The following is a 20,763-nucleotide window of genomic DNA, read 5'->3' on the forward strand; positions in this document are numbered from 1 at the left end:
ATCTCCACAAAGTAGGAAGGGGAATTGGATTTGGATGCCCAAAATGTAACAACAAATGTCTAATGTATCCATAAAATATGAAGAGAGCAAACAAAATACTGAATTACTGATGAAAGCATTCCCTTAGGAGAACTGACAAACCAATAAACTATCTATTGTCTCCAGGGTCATAGGAAACCAAAGACTCTTTTGGTCCAAAGATACATAGGTGGAAGTAAGCATATGCTTTATTTATCACCTACTATGTACAGGAAGACACGCCCTAAGACATTTTTACAGCTGTCGTCAATTCATTGACAAAAAGATAAAAAAAACTACTTTTACTTCATTCTTTTTTCCCTAACTCCCATACTTCCCATAATCCCTCAACCAACCCCTCCGTCAGAAAATCTACACCTTAAACCATCGTATAATTTGAGCACTTTTTTATCAAGAACTAGATTCGTTAACGTTTGTAAAAACGTCAAGCGCATTATCTCTAAAATTTAGATCGACCTTCAAAGGAAACATCATGTCCCCCATTTTTGACGGATGGAATGAGATGATAAGTAACTTGCCCAAGATCACATAACTAACAACTACTAGATGTGAGTTTCAAATCCAGATCTGCACATCTCCAAAGATATTTATAGTCAACAAATTACAATGCCTTCTCAATTTTTTTCCTTTACCTTCCAAGTAGATCTGAAGAAGCTGATCATTTCTTAGGGCCTGTTTTCCATAAGCTGGATAGGACTTCCATTCCTCAGAGTTCCAAAAAATGTCTAAACACACTCATAACTGATTAACAAAGTTGTGAAGTGTTCTACCCCTCCCAGTACTCTCCTCTGCTTTCTCTTGCTTACACTGTTCTAGAGGTGAAGATTTCTTCATTCTTTCAACTGCTTCGCAAAGCAAGTTCCCCTCCAGTCACTATCAGAGGCCAGATTAGTCTTTGCCGCTTTCTCCCCATCTCACTGCAGTGAGGAAGCAACCTGTTTCTCACGTGTCTAAGCAGGATAACATGTGTGAAATGGAGGTAATTATCAAAATATTCCATAGCAAGGATCTCCTGAATGAAAGAGTTATATAATTGTTGCCATTCATCTCCGAACTCTGCCAACGGAAACAAAGTCTAAGGCACCGTTTTTCCCTCTAACAAGTGGATGCTATTCTGGTTTCTCAAAGATTAGGATTAGAAATGGCAGTTTAATTAAAGAGAAAGTATATAGACTGTACTTGTTTAAAAAGAAAATCACCAGAAAGGAATTCCAGAAACTGTATTTCTGATACTTAACAGAATGGGCTTTATTCTTGACTATGAAACATAGGCCATTTAACTCTATTCTCTTCTCTATTCTCCTCTCCTCTCTTTTCCTTCCCTTTCCTTAAATTGTGTCTTGCATCTTCTCTCCTTATCACAGCCTGAAGTATTTTGACTGTTAGCCAACCGGAGGAAAGAAGTACAGAGTGCATCTGAGCATCTCAGTGTTAAAAGGTCAATTTGGGAGACAGTACACAGCTGCACAAGAAAAAGCAAAGCCAAATATAGGAGAGATGCTATATGACATCAATTTAAAAAAAGAACTGGGTGTGGAATATCTAAAGAGCATAGACCATTAGTAAAATCCCATTTGTTCTCCTTAATTTCCTATAGAGTACTATTATTCCCTCTTAATACATGAAGGAATCGAGTCCTGGGGAAAGGAAATGATCGGCTTGACCTTGTACCAGGTGAGTGATAAACTGAGTGGAGCAGACTGGGTGTGGATTGGAAATGGGGCCGGGGACGGCAGGGATAGTGACGAAGAGGTACGCAGTGCCTGGTCTTAGGGCCAGAGCCACCCCTCAGCACCAACTGCTTCCCAGCAGGAACGAGGCTTCTAACTTTCCAAGAGATTCTGGAAATTGCATTTTTAGTGTGAAATAGTCTGGTATGTATTCTCTGTCTGTGAGCCAATGCACCTGATCAGTGCAGGACATTTGCTTTCAACAAGTGAATTCGAGCAGATCCAAGCCATGACTCCAGTCTTCCAGTTCTTTATCTGGTGTGGTCTCCGTACGCCACTCTCCCCGCCAAAGACTACACCACATGTGTATGTGTGATAGATGAGGATAGGGTAGCCAGATGGTACGAGAGATGGTGGAGGGGCCTAACGAGACAGCTCTACCAAAAAGCAGAGAGAGAACAAAAGAGGCACTTATTGAAAAAGACAGTTTTGACAGGACTGTCGTCAGCAATAAGGGTAACGCCTAACGTTTTCTCTCAGCAAGATTCCTTCAACTTCATTTATGTTGGAGAAAAAGTACATAAGAGAAAACTTTCTCCTTTCAGTTCATGTCAGTTGAAAGTCTATACCAAAAGGCATTTGGGGACAAAAATAGAACTAAAACACCAGGTACCTGGGGCCTTTTATTACAGATGTTTGGGGTCTTCGTTTGTTCATTCAATACCCAATTACTGGTATTTCCATGAGCCAGCCACTGAACCTGGTGTAGGCAGGCTAACGCTTCTTACGTGTAAGAGGCTCACACTTTACAACACATTTGGTTATAATACAATGAAAACTGCTATGAAAAATGTTTATGCTACAACCAAGCCTGGAAGTTCACCTCAACTTGAATCAACTTTGGACTGTAGGCCCCTGACCTCTCTTACTTAGAGCATTTACTTTAGGAATCTTTTCATTGTAAATTCCTTCATGGCTCCTTTGAGATGCAAATCTTCTCCCAGTTTCTTGATAGTTGTGTGGCCCAGCAAAGTCTTTCTCAAGGACTTGGGAGCCATCCCTTTGAAATATAATCATTGAGAAAGATAGTATCCCTAATTTTCCAGTTTCTGTGAGAGGGTAGGAATGTAACTTTAGTTAGCAAAAGTTAGGAAACACAGATAGCCTAATGACATTGACCAACTTCCCTGCTAACCTCCTCCAGAACTTTTTCACTAGCTCATCCAGTGCTTAAACATCCTCCCACCTTTTGTTTCAGTGGAGTTGAGTGCAGTCTCACTCCCCTATTGCAGTAGCCTTGAATAAAGTCTTCCTTGCAGATAAGGCAGTATAATTTTTTTTTTTTGACATCTACCAGCTGGTCAGCTTAGAGGAGGGAGAATTAAGTCATTGGTGACTGGAGAGGAAGGACGCAAACTTCATATAAGAGGCTATTAAATGCAACTTTTGAAAGATGAACAGTGAACTAATCAGCCAGAGTAGTACAAGATATTCCAAGCAGTAGGTCTCCCTGCACCTTCACAGACGTGTGAGAGCAGCATGTGTGAAAAATGGCTTGAAATGACTGGTAGGCTGTGAAAAAACTGAAGCTATTGTTGTGAAAGTTTCTGTGGTTTTTACTTCTGCTCCACTTTACAATTCTGGCTTGAAGTTTTCATTTTAATTTAATGGCTATCCTAATAAAAAAACAAACACTGAATCTGTGATGGAAGACAGTACCAGCTAGAATCCATGTAATCTAATAATTAAACTAATGTTTACTGAGTGCCTACCATATGCCAAGCAAACAGATACATGTGCCCTTGTTGTAGAAATGTTTGGGTTAAGAGCATGGGCTCTGTGGCCACGCAGTTTGGCTTCATATCAGCACTCTGCACCAGCCATGTGACTGTGTGTGACCTTGGGCAAGTGACTTGGCCTCGCTTGACTCAGTTTCCTCATCTGTAAAACAGTATACTCTTGATTTTCTTAGTTATAACAACTAAATGAGTTAAAACAGGAAAAACATAACAATGTCTGTACATACTAGTTGTTTAATAAATGTTAGCTATTATATGACATTTATTTAAACCACGCTTAAGTCTTATTTATGGCTAGCTAATGGTTATATTTCAAAAAGCATTATTACCAATAATACAGCCTTAGGAGAAATCACGACTTTTTGAAATCGCCTATCATACACCTCCTTTCTAAATATTCTCACTATAGGAGAGGGCGAGTTCCCTGCCAATGGATATCCCCAACTCTAGTCTCTTACCACAAACGTGCACGGTATAAGATCTTGTGCTTAGCATAACAATTTCACCCCAACTCTCCTCAGGGTTTTCTTCATCTTCCACCAAATTTTCATCAGCAAATGCTGCTTGGCCCATCAGAGTTAATTAAGGAAAGGCTTGTTTTAGCCTTCCTGTCTCCTTGTGACCTATGAACTGTGCTATAACTTCACCTTCTTTATTTCTTCCTCCATTGTACAGTGGAAAGAGGAAAGAGAATAGGAGAGAAAGAAGCGGGGGGAACAGGGGGAGTGGGGAGCAGGTGAAAGCAAGGCCAATTCTTGGATTGACCTGGGAGCCAGGTTGCCTGAGTTAAAATCCAACTTCATAAGCCATGTGACCCTAGGCAAAGAATTTACTTCCCTCTTCCTTGGGCTTCCCTGGTGGCACAGTGGTTGAGAGTCCACCTGCCAATGCAGGGAACACAGGTTCGTGCCCCAGTCTGGGAAGATCCCACATGCCGTGGAGTGGCTGGGCCCGTGAGCCATGGCCGCTGAGCCTGCACATCCGGAGCCTGTGCTCCGCAACGGGAGAGGCCACAACAGTGAGAGGCCCGCGTACCGCAAAAAAATAAAATAAATAAAACATATCAGACTCATTAAAAATACAGAGTACCAAAGTGCATAACAAAGAAAAAATACTTTAAATCCTAAGAATTTTAACAGAAACTGTATACCTGATGACACTTGTATGTGAATTTAAAATGAAGAATACATACTACAAAAATATATAATAGTTATTAGTCTATAACACAGTACAGCAAGGGAGAGTTTATATACTGTTATCCCTCCTGTGTTTTGTCAGTTCCAGAATTTTTGGTTATGTTCAGATATTAAGAGAGGCTTTTATCCACCAAAGCTTTGTAAAGGAGAAGGATGAGCTTGGCTCCCCTGAGTCGAGTAGATGAGTAGATGACAGACACTGTTCTCAGAGCTGTTCTAATTCTTGTTGAGCCTGAGGCAAACTCGCAACACCAAAGCAAGACTGTCATGGAGATACACAGTCATCTTATATTAGAGTCACCGCCTTAGCTATGAATTGTCCTATCTAAAGAATGAAGAGCAGCATTTCTAGATAGATAAACTTTTGAAATTAGCAGAAGGGCCAGAAATGTATGTGATTAATTAGAATCAGTTAAATAGTCTCAGTTTGCAGAGCTGAGTGAAAGATTCACAAAATATAGTACCTCATAGAGTGCCTTTTTAAAAAAATTTTATTTATTTATTTATTTATTTTTGGCTGTGTTGGGTCTTCGTTGCTGTACTTGGGCTTCCTCTAGTTGCAGAGAGCGGGCGCTACTCTTCGTTGAGGTGCACGGGCTTCTCATTGTGGTGGCTTCTGTTTGTTGTGGAGCATGGGCTCTAGGCATGTGGGCTTCAGTAGTTGTGGCACATGGGCTCAGTAGTTGTGGCCCACAGGCTCTAGAACTCAGGCTCAGTAGATGTGGTGCACAGGCTTAGCTGCTCGGTGGCGTGTGGGATCTTCCCGGACCAGGGCTCGAACCTGTGTCCCCTGCATTGACAGGTGGATTTTTAACCACTGCGCCACCAGGGAAGTCCCGCAATTAGAGTTTGAGGGAAGCAGGAACTCATACAGGGCCATCCCCTTCTCCTCCCTGTCCCCCTAAGTCACCTATCTTCAAAATACATCCCCAATTCAGCCACTGTCCTCTGCTAGGTCCTCCATTGGCTTTCCACTGAGTTGGGACTTAGGGAAGAATGAGATAATGAGAACAGGAGAAGCTTCAAAATGCAACAATAAGTAGAAGACCAAGAAGATGTGCCTATGAAGAAGGTTGCAAAACAATGACATAGACATAGCACAATCAGCAACAGGGATGAGTCCAAAACATCTGGATGAAAAGTAAAACTAAGTAATCACCTGAAAATTACTAAAGATAAAATTATACTTAAGGAGACAGAAGTATTTTTCTGTGTGTGTGTGTGTGTGTGTGTGTGTGTGTGTGTGTGTGTGTGTGGTTTAAAGGCAGGAAAAATAGATATAATCAAAATCTACTGGACCACTGGGTCATTGGATCATACAATTATCTTCTTTGAGATTCACGAGAACAGTAGGTACCACTTTTCACCAACTCACCCCTATACAAATAATTTTTCCTAGAATAAAATTTTGAGATTCAACCTTGTATTACCTATTACCAGCTTTTCGTTCATTTCCTTCAATGAAAGGACAGATAAAAAGGTAAAGTCATGTAGTAATGATATAAAATGACCCTATACATTATTCTATTTCTTAATTTTATAGGAAAAAATAATGAGAATCTAGAAAAGTTTAACCACCTCTAGGTCATAAAAGTCATTCATGGAAACAATCGAAGTCTTCTAAATTTTAATATCTTTTTAGACCACAACCAATGATTAATTTAAGTAAGTTTTTTCCACATACTTCTGAGTTTCTAAGACAAGCCCTGCACTATCCCAGATATTCTGTCATCTATGAACAGACAAAACTCTTTCTTCATAGTTTACAGTTTCAAAACAATGAAATAGACATAGCACAATCAGCAACAGGAATGAGTCCAAAACATCTGGATGAAAAGTAAAACTAAGTAATCACCTGAAAATTACTAAAGAAAACCAAGAAAAAGCTACATAATTCAAATTGCCTAAGTGCTATGTACTTAACACAGTTCTGAAACAGAATATATATCTATTCAGATGGAATAGTCTGGGAAAGTTGCTATAGTTTAAGCTCTAAGAAATGAGAGCATAGGTATATGACATTGTGGGGAAGAATGCTCTAGGTAGAAGACAAAGCTTTGGAAAAAGTTCAAAGACAAAAAGAAACTTTGCCTCACCTTGTTGGAAAACTAGTAAAAGGTACACATGGCTAGAATCTACTGAGTGAGAGCTAGTCCATGCAGAGCCTCATGGGCCAAGATAAGGATTTTGGATCTTATTCTATGATCTTGGTGTCAAGTGATTTGAAACTTGGAGGTTGCATGGTCAAATTTACTAATGTAAAGGAATAGTATGGCACTGTATGAAAAGTAGATTAAAGAGAGGCAAGAATGGAAGTAGGGATGTTTATTAAAAGGCTAGCAGAGATGAAATAGACTTTAAAATAAAGAACGTTACAAGAGACAAGGAAGGACACTACATAATGATCAAGGGATCAATCCAAGAAGAAGATATAACAATTATAAATATATACGTACCCAATACAGGAGCACCTCAATACATAAGGCAACTGCTAACAGCTACAAAAGAGGAAATCGACAGTAACACAGTAATAGTGGGAGACTTTAACTGCACCCCCACACACCAATGGACAGATCATCCAGACAGAAAATTAATAAGGAAACACAAGCTTTAAATGACACAATAGACCAGATAGATTTAATTGATATTTATAGGACATTCCAACCAAAAACAGCAGATTACACTTTCTTCTCAAGTGTGCAAGGAACATTCTCCAGGATAGATCACATCTTGGGTCATAAATCAAGGCTCAGAAAATTTAAGAAAATTGAACTCGTATCAAGCATCTTTTCTGACCACAATACTATGAGATTAGAAATGAATTACAGGGGGAAAAAAACGTAAAAAACACAAACACATGGTGGCTAAACAATACGTTGCTAAAGAACCAAGAGATCACTGAAGAAATCAAAGAGAAAATCAAAAACTACCTAGAAACAAATGACAATGAAAACATGACAATCCAAAACCTATGGGATGCAGCAAAAGCAGTTCTAAGTGGGAAGTTTATAGCAATACAAGCCTACCTCAAGAAACAATAAAAATCTTAAATAAACAATCTAACATTACACCTAGAGGAACCAGAGAAAGAACAAACAGAACCCAAACTTATCAGAAGGAAAGAAATCATAAAGATCAGAGCAGAAATAAATGTCATAAAAACAAAGAGAACAATAACAAAGATCAAAGAAACTAAAAACTGGTTCTTTGAGAAGATAAACAAAATTGATAAATTATTAGCCAGACTCAAGAAGAAAAAGAAGGAGAGGACTCAAATCAATAAAATTAGAAATGAAAAAGGAGACGTTACAACAGACACCGCAGAAATACAAAGCATCCTAAGAGACTACTACAAGGAACTCTATGCCAATAAAATGGACAAGCTGGAAGAAATGGACAAATTCTTAGAAAGGTATAACCTTCCAAGACTGAACCAGGAAGAAATAGAAAATATGAACAGTCCAATCACAAATAATGAAATTGAAGCTGTGATTAAAAATCTTCTAACAAACAAAAGTCCAGGAACCAATGGCTTCACAGGTGAATTATATCAAACATTTGGAGAACAGCTAACACCCATCCTTCTCAAACTCTTCCAAAAAATTGCAGAGGAGGGAACACTCCCAAACTCATTCTATAAGGCCACCATCACCTTGATACCAAAACCAGACAAAGATACTACAAAAACAGAAAATTACAGACCAATATCACTGATGAATATAGATGCAAAATCCTCAACAAATTACTAGCAAACAGAATCCAACAACACATTAAAAGGATCATACAGCATGATCAAGTGGGATTTATCCCAGGGATGCAAGGATTCTTCAATATACGCAAATCAATCAATGTGATACAGCATATTAACAGACAGAAGGATAAAAACCATATGATAACCTCAATAAATGCAGAAAAAGCTTTTGACAAAATTCAACACCCATTTACGATAAAAACTCTCCAGAAAGTGGGTATAGAGGGAACCTACCTCAACATAATAAAGGCCATATATGACAAACCCACAGCAAACATCATTCTCAATGGTGAAAAACTGAACACATTTCCTCTAAGATCAGGAACAAGACAAGGATGTCCACTTTCACCACTATTATTCAACATAGTTTTGGACATCCTAGCCACGGCAATCAGAGAGGAAAAAGAAAAGGAATACAAATTGGAAAAGAAGATGTAAAACTGTCACTGTTTGCAGATGATATGATACTATACATAGAGAATGCTAAAGATGCCACCAGAAAACTACTAGAGCTAATCAATGAATTCGGTAAAGTTGCAGGATACAAAATTAATGCACAGAAATCTCTTGCATTCCTATACACTAATGATGAAAAATCTGAAAGAGAAATTTAAGGAAACACTCCCATTTACCACTGCAACAAAAAGAATAAAATACCTAGGAATAAACCTACCTAGGGAGACAAAAGACCTGTATGCAGAAAACTATAAGACACTGGTGAAAGAAATTAAAGATGATACCAACAGATGGAGAGATACACCATGATCTTGGATTGGAAGAATCAATATTGTGAAAATGATTATACTACCTAAAGCAATCTACAGATTCAGTGCACTCCCTATCAAATTACCAATAGCATTATTTACAGAACTAGAACAAAAAATCTTAAAATTTGCATGGAGACACAAAGACCCCAAATAGCCAAAGCAGTCTTGAGGCAAAAAAGTGAAGCTGGAAGAATCAGACTCCCTGACTTCAGACTATATTACAAAGCTACAGTAATCAAGACAATATGGAACTGGCACAAAAACAGAAACATAGATCAGTAGAACAAGATAGAAAGCCCAGAGATAAACCCAGGCACCTATGGTCAGCTAATCTACGACAAAGGAGGCAAGGATATACAATGGAGAAAAGACAGTCTCTTCAGTAAGTGGTGCTGGGAAAACTGGACAGCTACATGTAAAAGAATGAAATTAGAACACTCCCTAACACCATACACAAAAATAAACTCAAAATGGATTAGAGACCTAAATGCAAGACCGGACACTATAAAACTCTTAGAGGAAAACATATGCAGAGCACACTTTGACATAAATCACAGCAAGATCTTTTTTGATCCACCTCCTAGAGTAATGGAAATAAAAATAAACAAATGAGACCTAACGAGACTTCAAAGCTTTTGCACAGCAAAGGAAACCATAAACAAGACAAAAAGACAACCCTCAGAATGGGAGAAAATATTTGCAAACGAATCAACAGACAAAGGATTAATCTCCAAAATATATAAACAGCTCATGCAATTCAATATTAAAGAAACAAACAACCCAATCCAAAAATGGGCAGAAGACCTAAATAAACATTTCTCCAAAGAAGACATACAGATGGCCAAGAAGCACATGAAAAGTTGCTCAACCACTAATTATTAGAGAAATGCAAATCAAAACTACAATGAGGTATCACCTCACACCAGTTAGAATGGGCATCATCAGAAAATCTACATACAACAAATGCTGGAGAGGGTGTGGAGAAAAGGGAACCCTCTTGCACTGTTGGTGGGAATGTAAATTGTTACAGCCACTATGGAGAACAGTATGGAGGTTCCTTAAAAAACTAAAAAGTAGAATTCCCGTATGATCCAGAAATCCCACTACTGGGCATATATCCAGAGAAAACCATAATTCAAAAAGACACATACACCCCAATGTTCATTGCAGCACTATTTACAATAGCCAGATCATGGAAGCAACCTAAATGCCCATTGACAGACGAATGGATAAAGAAGATGTGGTACATATATACAATGGAATATTACTCAGCCATTAAAAGGAACGAAATTGGGTCATTTGTTGACAGGTGGATGGATCTAGAGACTGTCATACAGAGTGAAGTAAGTCAGAAAGAGAAAAACAAATATCATATATTAACGCATATATGTGGAACCAAGAAAAATGGTACAGATGAACCGGTTTGCAGGCCAGAAATTGAAACACATATGTAGAGAACAAACGTATAGACACCAAGGGGGGAAAGTGACGGGGGGCTGGGGGTGGTGGTGTGATGAATTGAGCGATTGGTATTGCCATGTATACACTGATGTGTATAAAATTGATGACTCATAGGAACCTGCTGTATATAAAAATAAATAAAATAAAATTCCAAGATTCAAAAATAAATAAATAAAAGGCTAGCAGGAGTCTGGGTGACAGAAGAAGTCAGCCTGAACTCGGGTGAGTGTAGTAGAGATAAAGGAAATTGTATAGATTCAAGAAAGTTTATGTAGGTAGAATCAAAGGACTTGGTAAAATAAAGAATGGGAGTAAAAGAGGGAAGAGTCAAGAATGACTTCTAGTTTCTATCTTGAGCTGATGAGTGTATGAGTTGAAGATTGGGGAGTAAAAGATTTCAGAGGAAATCCAAAGTTCAGAGTAGTTAAGTTTGAGGTGCTTGCTGTTCACCCAAGAAGAAATGACAAAAACACAACTGGATATATGAAGTGTACAAAGCTCTGAAGAAAGGTCCAGACTGGAGACCGATTTTGAGATCTATGTTAATATATAAAGTCTTGAAATGGGTGGGATCATCTCATAAGCATGTAAAGGTAACTGTTACAGAGAGGAGAGGAAACCTGCTTTTGAGCTTAGATTAATAGCAATTTTTTAGCTTTTCAGATATATTGACTTCTAGATAATACAAAGAAGAAATGTTTATCTAAGTATTCTAAGTCTCTTTTATAATTATTTCTGAACATAAAATAGCATTTGAGGAATTTTGTATCTTATACTATACCAAGTGTTTTCCATGACTTTGTTTCTCACAGTAATGTTATCAATAATGTAATACTATTACCCTGAACACACAGATAAAGAAGTTGACATACAGAGAGATTAAGAAAAATTACTTATAATTGTTCAACTAATATGAAAGCAACTGGAATTAAACATACGAATTATATAATTCAAGAATTCCACTTCACCACTAAGCTAATCACTTCTTCTAACTAATTTTTCTAAGTAATTTTATATAACCCTTACAACTTCCTGGTAAAGTTGGAAATACTACAGATACAGATTTTAAAGCTCACAAATGATATGTAATTTTCCAAGTGCATAGTATCAGCGCTGAAGAGAATATTTGCCACAGTGATACAGTTTATCCATACACAATTAAGCAAAGACTTTGGCAGTATTAGAAAATAAGTACTATAGATTGCAGGTACCTCCAAGACAATGTACCTTGGTTCATAATCCAAGGACAATGAATTATGATTAAATAAGTGAGGTTTCATCCTACCTCTTTATTAGCATAACATTCAAAGGCCTACTACCTATGTGTCTTAGTGATATAAACAAAGGTTCTTTTATAAACCTAAGTATTTACGTATCTCCCTGGTTTACAAAGTACTACTATATTCATATGATTTGAACAAAACTTCACTCTTTACTCTCAGCAATGGAAGCAATGAAGGAACAAAGAAAGGGAGGGAGGAAAAATGGGAGGGATGGAAGGAAGGAAAAAGAAAGGCTTGTGTTTCCTTGATTAAAAGCTTCATCCATATCCCTTCCTGGTAATAATAATCCAGCTTCACTTTTAATACAATACAATGTTTCTCAAGGAAACATGAAAAATGGGCATTGTTCAGTAATAAAAAACTCATCAAAAGGGTTGTTTTGTCTGTTGAAAGCCAAATAACCAGCTGATGAATGAATTCTTCAGAGCCCCGTTATTTACTTAGGCATTGTATAGATGGGTGATCTTATTCCTTTTGAAGTTTCAGCTTCAAACAGCGTCAATTTTTTTTCAGTTTCTTAAGAAAATATATTTACCTTAATTTGTAAAAAACCAAGTGGGTGAAATTTTGTAACACGCCTGGAAACAAGGGAAACAACAACAGATTGGGAAATCCCTGGTGTAGCTGCAGCCTGAATCACTCAGTTGTTTTTGCTGTTGGGTAGCCATGGCCTTCAGGGCCAGTGATGGATGAGTGATGGAGTCAGCCCGATTCTGTACAAAATCCATGCTTGAAGTGGCAGCCAAGGTCAAAAGACAAAGCTGGCTGGATCTCTGCACCTAGCGTACTGTTCCTGTTTTTTCAGGGGCTCTGGGGAGGGCCTTCAATGTGGGGGGCCAGGCTCATCAACCTATCCTTTTCCTACTCCCCCACTCAACACACATTGTTACCTCATTTCCATAACAAACTCATGCTTTCTGATTACCACGTCAAGTATGCTGCCCAGGTTCAGTGCCAGGGTAGAAAAAGTAATTTTGTTTGGCTGGGTTAATATGAACCTATTCAAAAAGTCCACAAAACAAATGCAGTCTGATTCTCCCCATTCTTTTTCTTCCCAGTCCTGTTTACCGAGAAGTATACTTTGGCTCAAATGTGTATTAACAAGGAAATCTATGTTTGTAGTGACCTGCTCTGAATGGGTCCCATTCTTACTGAAATTCTTCTACCATAACAAAGGAAAAAATCGTGATAGGTACGAGAGAGTAATTCATAGAGGAAGATGTGCTGACAGCTCCGAATGAATAGCTTTCCTCCTCTAGGGCTCCAACTTCAGTAGGCCCCCAGGCTCAGGGAACTTATTCACTCACTAGAATCCCAGAACGGCACTCACATCCAACCAAATCCTGGAAGTGATTAGAGAAGAGACCTCTTTCCTGAAAAAGCAGCCTTTCAATTAGCTACACACAGGGTTTTCTGAGGGGTTTTTTTGTTTTGTTTTGTTTTGTTTTTTTAAACTAGGGAGTAGAGAAAGATGAAATTTCACACTCTGGGTTTTAATAAGTCTCTAATTTTTCTATCTACAATGGCTTCCTGTATTCTGTGCATGGTGAGCCAAATGGAGCTGCCATGTTGGAATAGTTATGAGCTATTCAAGAGCAGACCAAAGGCGTGGAGCCTATAATGAACTGGGATCAGATATTACCAAGATGTTGTTTATCATGACAACAAAGCAGAGGGACAGAGGATACATATAAAATATTAGGGTCATTTTCCTGGATGGGGAGAAGTCAGCCCTGGATTCAAGTCCTATATAGTGTTGATAAATCTGGTTACACATGACAGTGTGTTAAGATTATCCAAGCCTTAGCACAAGGAAGAAAAACTCCTTGCTGAGTCTAGGCTGCTGGATTTTCATTTATTTTATTTTATTTTTGTCCTACATGCTCTTTAAAACATAAATTTGAATGCTTTAATGTAGTAATATCTTTCTATCCTCCTCAGGCCCCACCACTTGCTTTTGGATTTCACCCATCCCACTACACATCCATTAAGTAAACTTTTACTAAACATCTACTATGTGTCTGGCACTATTCTAGGCACTGAGCTTTCAGCCAGCAATCAAAAAAATAGGCAAAATCTCTTCTCTCATGGAGCTCACATTCCAGCAGAGAGAGGTGGGAGGAGGAGAGAAAATAAGAAAGTTATGTATCAGACAGTGAAAGTATTATGGCAGAAAAAGAACAGAATGAACACAGTAGACAAGTGTTGCAAAGAAAGATAGGGTTGTGAAAAACAGAGACACACACCCCCAAACATATATTCACCCTTTCCATAATAAGCCTCAAATCCCTCTATCTACAATGCAAAAGAATATACCGAAAGCTAATCATCTTCCTGCAAGTCACAGGAACAGAACTTTCATTTCTTACCAGTTTATTTATATAACAAATAATCCAACTAAAGTCCCCTACTTTCCAAGAACTTACCATGAAAGACATATTTCCACTGGCAGAGGATGGGAGGAATCAAGGCAAGAGCGAGTATCAGAATAATATACAGATTTTTGCTTTGTTTTTCATCCTTGGGCTTTAACTTAAAGACTTCTCTATTGAAATAACTTGTCTTGCGAAGTCAGCTATAAAAATATCATGTTCCCACTTATCCCAACCTCTTATCTAAATGATGCCCATTTATAAAGGGAACCTACCTCAACATAATAAAGGCCATGTATGACAAACTCACAGCAAACATCATACTCAATGGTGAAAAACTGAAAGCATTTCCTCAAAGATCAGGAACAAGACAAGGATGTCCACCCTCACCACTCTTATTCAACATAGTTATGGAAGTCCTAGCCACAGCAATCAGAAGAAAAAGAAATAAAAGGGATACAAATTGGAAAAGAAGAAGTAAAACTGTCACTGTTTGCAGTGACAGAAAATCCTTCAGAAAATCCTGAAGATGCCTCCAGAAAACTACTAGAACTAATCAAATTTTGTAAGGTTGCAGGATACAAAATTAATGCACAGAAATATCTGGCATTCCTATATACTAACAATGAAAAAATCAGAAAGAAATTAAGGAAACAATCCCATTTACCATTGCAACAAAAAGAATAAAATATCTAGGAATAAACCTACCTAAGGAGGTGAAAGTCTTGTACTCAGAAAACTATAAAACACTGATGAAAGAAATCAAAGATGACATAAACAGATGGAGAAATATACCACGTTCTTGGATTAGAAGAATCGATATTGTGAAAATGACTCTACTACCCAAAGAAATCTACACATTCAATGCAAACCCTATCAAACTACCACTGACATTCTTCACAGAATTAAAACAAAAAATTTTACAATTCATATGGAAACACAGAAGACCCTGAATAACCAAAGCAATCTTAAGAAAAATGGAGCTGGAAGAATCAGGCTCCCTGACTTCAGACTACACTACAAAACTACAGTAATCAAGACAGTACGGTACTGGCGCAAAAACAGAAATATAGATCAATGGTACAGGATAGAAAGCCCAGAGATAAACCCACACACATATGGTCACCTTATCTTTGATAAAGGAGGCAAGAGCACACAATAGAGAAAAGACAGTATCTTCAGTAAGTGGTGCTGGGAAAACTGGACAGCTACATGTGAAAGAATGAAATTAGAACACTACCTAACACAATACACAAAAATAAACTCCAAATGGATTAAAGACCTAAATGTAAGGCCAGACACTATCAAACTCTTAGAGGAAAACTTAGGCAGAACACTCTATGACATAAATCACAGCAAGATCCTTTTTCATCCACCTCCTAGAGAAATGGAAATAAAAACAAAAATAAACAAATGGGAACTAATTAAACTTAAAAGCTTTTGAACAGCAAAGGAAACCATAAACAAGATTAAGAGACAACCCTCAGAATGGGAGAAAATATTTGCAAACGAATCAACAGACAAAGGATTAATCTCCAAAATATGCAAACAGCTCATGGAGCTCAATATCAAAAGAAATAACAACTCAATTAAAAAATGGGTGGAAGACCTAATAGACATTTCACCAAAGAAGACATACAGATGGCCAAGAGGCACATAAAGAGATGCTCAAAATCACTAATCATTAGAGAAATGCAAATCAAAACTACGAGGTATCACCTCACACCAGTCAGAATGGCCATCATCAAAAAATCTACAAATAATAAATGCTGGAGAGGGTGTGGAGAAAAGGGAACCCTCTTGCACTGTTGGTGGGAATGTAAATTGATACAGCCACTATGGAGAACAGTATGGAGGTTCCTTAAGAAACTAAAAATAGAACTACCGTATGACCCAGCAATCCCACTACTTGGCATATACCCTGAGAAAACCATAATTCAAAAAGAGTCATGTACCACAGTGTTCACTGCAGCTCTATTTACAATAGCCAGGACATAAAAGCAACCTAAGTGTCCACTGACAGATGAATGGATAAAGATGTGGCACATATATACAATGGAATATTAGTCATAAAAAGAAACAAAGTTGAGTTATTTGTAGTGAGGTGGATGGACCTAGAGACTGTCATACAAAGTCAAGTAAGTCAGAAAGAGAAAAAAAATACCATATGTTAACACATATATATGGAATCTAAAAAAAAAAAAAGGTTCTGAAGAACCTAGGGGCAGGACAGGAATAAAGACACAGATGTAGAGAATGGACCTGAGGACATGGGAAGGGGGAAGGGTATGCTGGGACAAAGTGAGAGAGTGGCATGGACATATATACACTACCAAATGTAAACTAGATAGCTAGTGGGAAGCAGCCACATAGCACAGGGAGATCAGCTCGATGCTTTGTGACCACCTAGAGGGGTGGGATAGGGACAGTGGAAGGCAGACACAAGAGGGAGGAGGTATGGAGATATATCTCTATGTATAGCTGATTCACTTTGTTATAAAGCAGAAATTAACACACAATTGTAAAGCAATTATACTCTAATAAAGATGTTAAAAAAAATTAACTTTATATTCTTTAACCCTGTCCGTTGGCATCCTTCTGTCAACACTATCACTTTCCTCATTTCCTAGTGCCTGGACCATAGCAGGCACTCAAATATTTGTTGAATGAATAGAGTGAAAGGGTTTTTAACCTCCATACCGGGAAGTGATGCACATCCCTTCTACCCACACTCTGTTGGTTAGAACTCAGTCAGAGGGCCACATTAACTGCCAGTGATGTTGAAAAATGTAGTCTAGTTGTATTCCCAGGAGAAAAAATAGATTTGGTGAAGAGCTACCTAGTCTTTGGCCACATTTATAACCCCCTAGTTTCACCTTCAAAAGTCTAACTGAATGTCATTTAACTCTATTTAACCATATCGTTCCACCTAAAGAGGAGTCATATACATAAAAAATGCCATCTGAGAAACTGAAATTTCCTAAGCCATGTAAGGAAAATGATACGTGGGTCAACCAAACTGGGAAAACAAATCCTCTATTTCCTTGAAAGAAAACTGGTGAAAAATCAACTACGTCTTTGTAAGATGCTAGAAAAAACAAGTGGGTAAAAGTAAATGGCTCTGGACTGAAAATTAATCAGAGAATGTAGTTTCAGAAGTTGAAAATAAAGAAATGGCATAAAAGTCATTAACAACATGCTGTTGCCCTCAGAAGCAGATGCACAAGAACATATTTATAAGTACGATCCATATGTTTTGCAAAAACACTCAACAAATCTAGAAAGTAGCATGGACATTATGTAGCTCTCCTAGGCTCTCTCCTGTGTGTGGACCTGAGCAAGGATTGGTATATATTTAAGCATAGAAAATAAGGCCAAATAGGGAATCATCTCATAAAAATAGTCATTGTGGAAAACGCCAGACGAGTCAAGTGAAAAAGTTAAACTCAGAGTCCAACGATGGGATCATAATTTGACTCCTGTATCCACAGACTTTCCCAGTAGAAAGAAATGGTACAAAAGGCAACGCATCGTGCTTTCAGTGGGGTTTTAAGTTGTGAAATTATCCTGTGGTAAGGATCAGGTTAGAAAGCTCAAGGATGACAGATCATTAAGTAAGAAGGAGCAGAACGGTGTCCAGAGCCCTGGTCCAGGAGTCAAGAGACGCAGATTTTGGTCCCTGCTTCTACTTGCTGTATAATGTTGCGATTATACACTCTCTCCTTCCATGATTCCAAGAAAACTTTTCACCCTTTTCTGGGCCCTCTGAATCTTGAGATTACTACCTTAAATGAATAAATGAATCACTGTTGGTTTGTGTGAGGTCGCCGATGTAATCCTCTGTTTAAAAAAAAAAATGCTCTTGTTCAAATGTACTAATTTTTTTTGGCTTTTTTAACAGTTTATTTTTAAAGAATTTTATTCTAGTGGCTTATATTATTTTGTTTAGACTGAAAAATAATTCTAACCTATAAATTGAAAATAACCCCCATCACCCAAAAGAATTTTTTAAATTTTTATTGGAGTAAGTTGATTTACAGTGTTGTGTTAATTTCAGGAATACAGCAAAGTGAATCTGTTACACATGTACATATATCCACTCTTTTTTTTTTTATTTTTAGATGTTCAGAACTTTTGAACAGAGCAAAGGGCAATGATCAGTTTAGGGATCTATATAACCTTAAGAAAGTAATCTGGAAGAATTTTCTACTTATCCTAATAGGAAAAATAAAAAAGGAAAAAACACAAGTCCAGATAAACACCACACAGAAAAATATATTAAGTTTGATTCAGAAAGCTGCCTGACTATTGCATGAACTAGTTACATAGCCTAATCCCAGTGTCTTAACATTCTCATTTTCCTTATGCTTAAATTAGTGAAAAGGATCAAGGAAATGAATACAAGCATATCCAGATTAGCCAAGCATCAGAATCACCATGGTACTGGGAACACAATTCTATATAATAATGCTTTTGTGTTTGAAAATCACCGAGCTAAATGAAAGATTAAAAAGAAAGTCCAGGGCTTCCCTGGTGGCGCAGTGGTTGAGAGTCCACCTGCCGATGCAGGGGACACGGGTTCGTGCCCCGGTCTGGGAAGATCCCACATGCCGTGGAGCGGCTGGGCCCGTGAGCCATGGCCGCTGGGCCTGCGTGTCCGGAGCCTGTGCTCCGCAATGGGAGAGGCCACAACAGTGAGAGGCCCGTGTACCGCAAAAAAAAAAAAAAAAAAAAAAAGAAAGAAAAGAAAAGTCCGTAGGAGGAAATACTGTTAAAGTTTTCTGTCTTTAAGAAAATTATCAAAAGATATCCAGTAAGGGATAGGGGCTTCTAAATTGTTCCTTCTCTCCTGCAGCGTTTACCCTATATTCTTTTCTTTAATAATTGGTCTCTTTAACACAAATCATCTAATAGATGCGTCATTCAGTGAAGATTAAACAACTCTAGAAACTGTCTCTGTATCAGCTGTGTAGATAGTATAACTGTATATGTATAATTGTGGAAGGGGCCCTTGGGAAGGCTAAAGTCAAATGGCGGAAGGCATAACTAACTATTTCATTTGAATTTTTCAGGACGCCTTTGAGGAAACAGACTAAGAGATGTTAAGTAAACAGCCCAAGCACCCACAACCACTAGGTGCAGATCCAGGCTTGGAATTCCAGGTGCCTCGGCCTATGCTTTGACCTTGACAACATTACAGCGGCTCCCATTTTCCAGCTCCTGAAAATTGGCCTGGTTTCAAAAAAACAAACTCAGGTAAGGGGACAGACACAGGTAATCCTGAGGACACCCCTGCTGGCGTGTAGAATGGCATCAGCTGCAGGTAAAGTTGATGAATGCCCTTTGGGGAAGCAAAACACGATGATTCAAACTGAATGTTCAAATCCCTTTTGAAACTCCGAGGCAGAAGCTTACCAGAAAATTCCAGAAACTTTTCAGAACACCAGGGAATAGTGTGACTATCAAAATACCCTCAAGTCACCTGGTCGTTTGGGGATTTCTTGATTGCTAACATAAATAAAAGTCACTGTTTGCTAAGAGCGTTTAGAGAAATGAAGTGTCTCTTCTCCTACTTCCAAAAAACAAGTTTGGGTTTAATGAAATGTAATTTTCTTAGTTAACTACTGAGAGAAAGCTATCTATTCTTGCTGAAGTGGTTAACTATGAGACTGCTGGAAAGTACAGACTCTTAAATACTACAGCACAAAATTGAAAATAACAGGTACAACTCAGCATAAAAAAAGTATTTGTCCTAATAGGCTTATCATGGCTGTTCTGAGACATCTGACAAAAGGAAAATGATTTTTGGTATTATATTTATAATTTTGTTCATAATGACTTTAAGCAAAGAGCCTCCAAGCTGGGAATATGCTGAAATGATTATAAAAAAAGAAAAAACTAGATAGAGGATAATTAATACCCCTGTGAAAATTCTTGTTTACTCCTCAAAGCCAGTTAAATGAAATAGACCAAACCTGAAATGTTGAGATTATTCTTTGTGATTTTGTTCGAGAGACAACACAGGTTACATACAATGCAAAAGCAGAGGTATTTTGGGCTTCCCTGGTGGCGCAGTGGTTGGGAGTCTGCCACCGATGCAGAGGACGGGGGTTCGTGCCCCGGTCCGGGAAGATCCCACGTGCCGCGGAGCGGCTGGGCCCGTGAGCCATGGCCGCTGAGCCTGCGCGTCCGGAGCCTGTGCTCCGCAACGGGAGAAGCCACAACAGTGAGAGGCCCGCGTACCGCAAGAAAAAAAAAAAAAAAAAAGCAGAGGAATTAGATGAGCAAGAATGAAATTCCCATAGAACGTCTTAGGATATGAATGAGGACTATTTTCTGCATCAATAATAGAAAGTCTTAGAATATGCATAATAAAGGATCTATGACATGGGAGAGTTTCACTCAAGCCTAGGTATGTCAACACC

This window comes from Globicephala melas, chromosome 17, assembly GCF_963455315.2.
Source record: "Globicephala melas chromosome 17, mGloMel1.2, whole genome shotgun sequence".
NCBI classification, from domain to species: Eukaryota; Metazoa; Chordata; class Mammalia; order Artiodactyla; family Delphinidae; genus Globicephala; species Globicephala melas.